The sequence below is a fragment of the Ictidomys tridecemlineatus genome, chromosome 5 (assembly GCF_052094955.1).
Source record: "Ictidomys tridecemlineatus isolate mIctTri1 chromosome 5, mIctTri1.hap1, whole genome shotgun sequence".
NCBI classification, from domain to species: Eukaryota; Metazoa; Chordata; class Mammalia; order Rodentia; family Sciuridae; genus Ictidomys; species Ictidomys tridecemlineatus.
The window spans coordinates 105,920,639-105,927,728 of NC_135481.1; positions in this window are offsets into that span (position 1 = coordinate 105,920,639).

Genomic DNA, 7,090 nt, shown 5'->3' on the forward strand with positions numbered 1-7,090 from the left:
GGAGCAAATGGTAGATGTCAGTGGTTTTTTTCACTCTGCATCAATTCTCACTTCAAGCTTGGCTTTGCCCATTTTTTTTTTTTTTGCATCCTTCTGAATAGTTCTCCTTTTATAATGCTTAATTAATTTCTCAGATCAGTTGTCTCTAGTTTTGGTTTCATTTGTCCCCAAAATCTTGCTTACCCGGAGGCTATGCAGAGCTGATCTGAATATTATAACAGTTGGACTATTACTAGTAAAGTCACCAATGGGGAAAGCAGTCCCCACACCCAGTAAAGACCTCTTATTAACTTGAGTATGTCAAGTTGTAAAATCTTACAACCAGTGTTCACACTTGGTAATGGCTTTTCAGCTCCATCTCAGCTCATTTGCAATTAGTCAAGAACAATGAACCCATGATCCTTTAATGTTGTTCTTGGATTATGCAGGTCCAGTGTTTCAGAAACCTCAGTGTGCATAATCCACAGGGTCCCATGAAAAGTATAGATTCTCAAGCCTCATTCATGCCATATGGAATCCATATCTGTACATAGACCTGGGAATGCATAGTTTTAACATGTCCCATGGTTCTGACTGAGGCAATACATGACATTTACTTCAAGAAACATTGAAGGCTGTGATTCTTATTTCAGAGTTTCTCATACCAATAATTTGGGAAGCTTTTTAAAAACATGCATGTTGAATACCACCTCAGACCTGCTGAGTCAGAATTTCAACCACCATATATGTATTTACACAAAAACCCCAGTTGATGCTGAAGAATACTTTCAGTTATGAGCTACAGATTTGAGTCCCTCAAAGGAAACTGATTCAGTATCACTTTTGTTTACATCTATCCCATAATACCAATATTTTCTTTCCAAGGCCACATCAACAGTGATAGTTTTCAGGTCTACACTACTCAGACTGTGACTGCTTTGACTTTAAATCAACTTCCAAAACACTGTCATTCCTCTATCCTCTGACCAGAAGTGCATTCTTCTAATTTGGAAACTTGCCTACCGCTATAATTCAAATGTTAAGTAACTAGAAATAGACCTGACTGTAGTACTACATTTTATTTATTTCCTTCATCTTACAGTATATTAGAGCGCTAAGGAAGGCCCAAAATACTGGCTTTTTGAGACACACAAGAAATGTATTTCCTCCCTTCCTCCTTTCACACTTTCTGACATTTTATTTTTAGATCTTATTTCAAAGGGTAATCAAGGTCGCCTTCATATTAGATACAAAGATTAGACTAAAAAATCAAAATACACAACACTTTTGTATTGAACGATTTAGCTAATTCAGCCTTTTAAAACATTTTTCTCTTCTCTCTCTCTCTCTCTCTCTCTCTCTCTGGAACAGGCATGGATTTTAATGAGTATAAAAATTGCTAAAATTTCTTAAAATCTGTGAAAAACACTCTCACTTGTAAGCAGAGAGATCAGATAGATATGCTCCCTCAGGCTTTCTTTTTTTCCCCAGATTTTAAATTTGTTTTATTAAATGCATTATTTGTGCATATTAATGGGGTTCAGAGTGATATTTCAACACATACATAAACTATGCACTGACCAAATCCATCCTCCCATTATCTACCCTTCCTGCTCCTCTTTTCAACCTCTATTGATCATTATTCTATATTTAGGTATACTTCTTGAGCCTCCACCTATGAAAAAGAACATTTGGTACATGACTTTCTGGATCTGGCTTATTTCACTTCATGATGTCCTTTAGGTCCATGTGTTTTGCTTTCAATGTCAGGATTCCATTCTTCTTTGTGACTGAATAATATTCCATTTTATATACATACCATATGTTCTTTATCAGTTCACATGTTTATGGCACCTAGGCTGATTTCATATCTCTGCTGTGTGAATTGTGCTGCAATGAACATAAATACACAGTTATCTCTTTGGTAAGCTGATTTCATTTCCTTTAGATATGCACCCACAAGTGGGATAGCCAGATTATATGATAATACAATTTTTAGTTTTTTGAGGAATCTCCATACTGTTGTTGATAATGGCAATAATGCATTCAGATTCCTATCAAGAGTACATGAGTTCCTTTTTTTCACACATCTTTACCACTTGTTATTTTTTTTTCTTTTTCTGAGAATATCTATTCTAATGAGGGTGAGATGACCCTCAGGTAGTTTTCATTTGGATTTTTCTGATGGCTAATGATATTGTACCTTCTTCATATAATTGTTGGCCATTTGTTATCTTTTTTTGAGACTTTCTCAGGCTTTTTATCACCTCCTCCATTTATTGATAGTTTTATGAGATGAGTTCCTATCATTCATTGAGAACTGAACTTTGGGGGAAGCCAATCTACAAAATCAAAACCAACAAAATATAATATATGTGTATGTTTCCATGTATGAATATGTGTATTTTCCATATGTACACATGGGTGTATAAGTTTGTTTGTCCCAGCATTATTTTCCATAACCTCAAACCATCAGCAAAATATGCAATAAGACTAGGAGTAGTATAACTGTACGCAAAGAAAAAGGATCTGAACATTTTAGTATATGCCTTTTATAAAATAATATGCATCTACTAAAGGTAAAATATTATATTTATAGTAAGTGATTTAAAAAAAAGACTCAGTCTGAAACATTAAGAATAAAAAGCAAGTTAGACAGTGATAGATATATATTACAATTGTTTAAAAAAAAACTTCAGAATATATCCTTGCTTATGAGCCTGCATGTGTTGATGTAAGCAACAATATGCACATTTAAACTGTATTCCAAACAGTGAAATTGGAAGGAAAGATATATTAATGGACTGCTACAAGGTTTTAGTGTCACATGGACCTGCATAATTTTTTAAATTTCTAAAAAAGTATGATGTGAAAAAAATATATAAAATTATACATCAGAAAGCAAACTGAGAAATGAAGATAAATAGCCCCTTTTTAATAAAAATCAACAAAAACTGCTAACAAGAATGAGACATTCAGCATTATCAATTATGAAAAATGCAAAGACAGACAACAAAATTCTATTTTTTTATCATTTAAGTTGAAAAACATTTAAAAAAGAACTGTCACTGCTGATTAAGGAAGTTGAAGAATGACATTTTTACCAAATACTGGTGCATAATCTAAATAATCATTTCTGAAATCATCTGGAAATTATGAATTCAAAAGCATATAAATTGTCATGTTTTTACCAGTGGTCTATCTTTTGGGACTTGCATTAAGTAAACAAGATGTAATGAGCGCAAGTGGGATCTTTACTGTAGTCCATAAGTGTTAAATATAATCTCATAGTTCATCCCATGAAAATAATCTATAAATGTTTTCCTGTGACATTTCTGTCTTTCTACCCATCTTCTTCACAACCCAAAACTTCCAAAATTCTGCCCTCTTGTTTCCATAGCCACTTAGAAGACCTGGTGGCCCTCTTCACTCTTATCCTTCCTCAGAAAGAGAACTACAGCATCTCTGGACAGTCCCCTGAAACAGCTGGGATCTTACTGTCTAACTATTTTTCTGTAAGGAATCAACTTCAGCAGGACAATTCCAGAGAATAAAATCAAAATTCCATCACAAACCAAGTTTTAAACATGCAAATAATGGTTAAAATCTTCACTGACAGTGATATTAAATGTTTCATTTCATTTTTTCATATTTTAACAGTTTTCTAAAATTGAGTAGGTGTTTAGTATATGATCTGAATAAAACAACTATTTGCAATCTTTCTCATCAGCCTGATGCTTGCCTAACTTGTGAAAGATACTTATTTTATAATTAATCACCTATAATTTCTAAAAGGAAACAACAATTTAGTCCTTTCAGTTAGAATCAGATACTTCAGTGAAACATCAGAAAGACTCAGTAAAATAAAAACTATTATGGCTTATGTACATGGTGAAACAGTTCTCCAGGATGTTTGGAGACATAGACTCTTAGTTATTTTTGTTTCAGTATCCCTGAAGAATACGACTGATGGTATTAACTTCTCTTCCAAGAAATAAATATTTTACTGCTGCATTAATTTCCCAGGGCTACTGTAATAAAGTACTATGAAGTGGGTGTTTTAAAACAGAAGAAACATACTGTCTCTCCATTCTGGAGGTTAGAAGTCCAAAATCTAAGTGTCAGTAGGGCTACACTTTCTTTGGGTGTTAGTCAACTTTGCATCATCATGACCAAAATACCTAAACATAACAAATTAGGGAGACAGAAAGTTTACCGTGGCTTGCCAACCATAGGTTTAGACCATGATGACCTACTTTCTTTGCTCTATGTCCAAGGTGAAGCAGCAAGTACATCATGGAAGAAAGGTGTGACAGAAACATAGCAGAACATGGCAGTCTGGAAAGGAGAGAGAGAGAGAGAGAGAAGACATAGAGAAGAAAAATGTGTTTAAGGCATCCCCCAATGACCTACCATTTCCAACCCCTTCCCACCTGCCTACAGTTACCACCTTGTCAGTCCATTAGGTGAAACGAATGGATTACAGCTCTCACAAGACAGTCATTTCACCTAATATTCCTGCATTAAGACAGACACTTTGGGATGATACCTTATATCTAAACCATAACACTCTGAAAAGGAAGACATTGATTACCATGGATTAAGTGTGAAACAGATGTTTTGATATTACAAGTAATGCTATTAATCAGGAAACATTTTAATACATTCAGTAGCATGAGTCCACTCTACAATTTTCTTGGTTTCATAGTTTGTATAAAATACGCACTATTATAACCAATTAAAAATCTGCTGAATTCCTAAGATGAACCTGCTGGTCTTTAAATTAATTTCTCTTCACACAGACCCTTTTGTGAACATGTTTGAAAACCTTCCCCTTTTTCATAACTGTGTTATAAGTTAACAGAAGCTTCCTTCATACTTCCAATTAAAATGCATATTAAAGAAACCAATGTTAGAATAGTTGGAGTTGCTAACACTTTGTAATAATATATCTGGTAATATGTTGATGCTGTGAAGACTATTTGTGGATGGATAAATAATAACATAAGAGCCCTATACTTAAATATAGCATCCATAATATTATTAGGAGATCATTTATAGTCAAGGACACTGTTCTTCAAGAAGTTACATAACTGCTTCACTTAGTGCACATGTTGTGAACACACTAATATTAACCTTACCTTTGAAAAATATTATAGTTATAATGGTCACATCATGTTATACACTTACAGAATAAAGTACTTTGATAATGTGCATTTTCTTTAGATTCAATCCTTAGGGGAAATTCATATGCTGATATTATGCCTGATTATAAAGCAGCAACCTTATTCTCAAAAATTAATGATTTTCTTTATTCAAGGATATCTATATATTCCCAAGGCCTGTGCTCATTTCCCTAGACCAAAGTTAGCCAAATCCAAGCCAAATTTACCTTGTTGTCTTCTCTTGTAAAGGAAGAGCACCACTGTGCTATTTGATTTATGCCTGGTCTCTGATACTTTCCACACTATAATGGCAGAGTTTGGTAATTACATCAGAAATTGTGTGACCAGAAAATCATAAAATATTTAGCATTTGCCTCTAGTCATCAGTACGGGAAAGTTTTCTAACTCGTGCACTAGATTGCTTTGTCCTATGTTCAGGCTATTTTCAACAAACAAGGATATGTCTAGACTCTTCCTTTAATATAACCAGTAAGAACAAATAAAAAAATGAAATGACACAGCACTTTTTTTTCACAGTAATTGTGAAAATAAATGATTAATAAGGTTTACACATCTCCAGTTGAGATTATTTATTGTAAATAAAATAAAACAACTTTGATGAAATAAAATCAAAAGTCGGTTTTTGTTAGGTAATAGCTCCCAAATCAAAAAACTGGAGAACAAAGGTTTTGAAGGAACAAAGATGGTCATCTATGCTGAAGACTGTGCCATGGGATTCCTCTGCTTGGGCACTGATTATTGTGCTGCCATTCTTGAATACTCTGGTGCAGGATCCAGGGGTAAACACTACTGCTCATCTTGACATGCCACACAGCAGGAGAGAGTTCTACCATTCTTTTTGTGACTTTTACATCATTTCAAGTTTTGAGGTTCAAGAAGAACAACTAAATATTTTGGCTTCCCAGGGGTGTAGAGGAGTTGTTTATTTTTCAATATTTGTGGCGAAGGTAAAAATCATTTGATATAATTAATATTATTGTTTAGTACCTAATCACTATAGAATACTTTATAATTGTTGGCAAGTACTGATTTATAGTATTATTTTTTTATTTACCTGGTCATATTGATTTTTCTTCTTTGTACATAAGTAAATTCTGAATAGAGTTTGGCTCCAACAAATCACATTATGTACCTTGTTAACTACTAGATTTTTAATCCCCAAAATGATCTCTTGTACAAACTTTGTTTTCAATCAATGTCTGCTAAATGAATATGTTAACTGATTGAATAATATCAGGCACTAAGCTATATACTAAAAAGATAAAAAAATAGATGCTGTCTTTGAGACTAAAGGGCATATAGTAGAGAAAAATAATATGAATGCAAGGTAATAATAGAAGGCTGAATGCAAATTTGTGCTTCTATACCATTTAAAGAAGCAGAGATGTTTAACATTTGAGTCAGAACATTAATTACTATTTGAGTACAAACATTACTATTTATTTCCTGTTTAAATATGACTCTGCTAATGATACCATTATAAAATGTAAGATTAACTGAAGAGAGATGGATTTGCCCTCATATGCTTTACAAATTGAAACTTTAAACAGTATGTTTAAGTTTAGTGTTTATAATGATAGTCATAGGTTCTTTTGATATTCTAAATAATAACTAAATCTTTTAATAGAAGAAACAGCAGCAACAACAACTCTCACAAAGGGAATGTACTATATCTACATTGTCTTGGTTCACATTTAAGCTTTGCTTTCTCCTCCAGCCATCAGTACTTGACCACCTGATTTCATGTTGGATATTTTTCTTTTTAACTTCATCTGGGTTCAGTTAAAGGTATATTCTTTCTGCTCTCTGGGCTAAAATACATGATGTTGAAGTATGTATCAATCTATTTTCAAAGGAGTTGCCTTTACCAAGTACCTACTGGGTGCTGAGGGAGAAGAAGAATATAAATGCTACTTCCAGTTCTC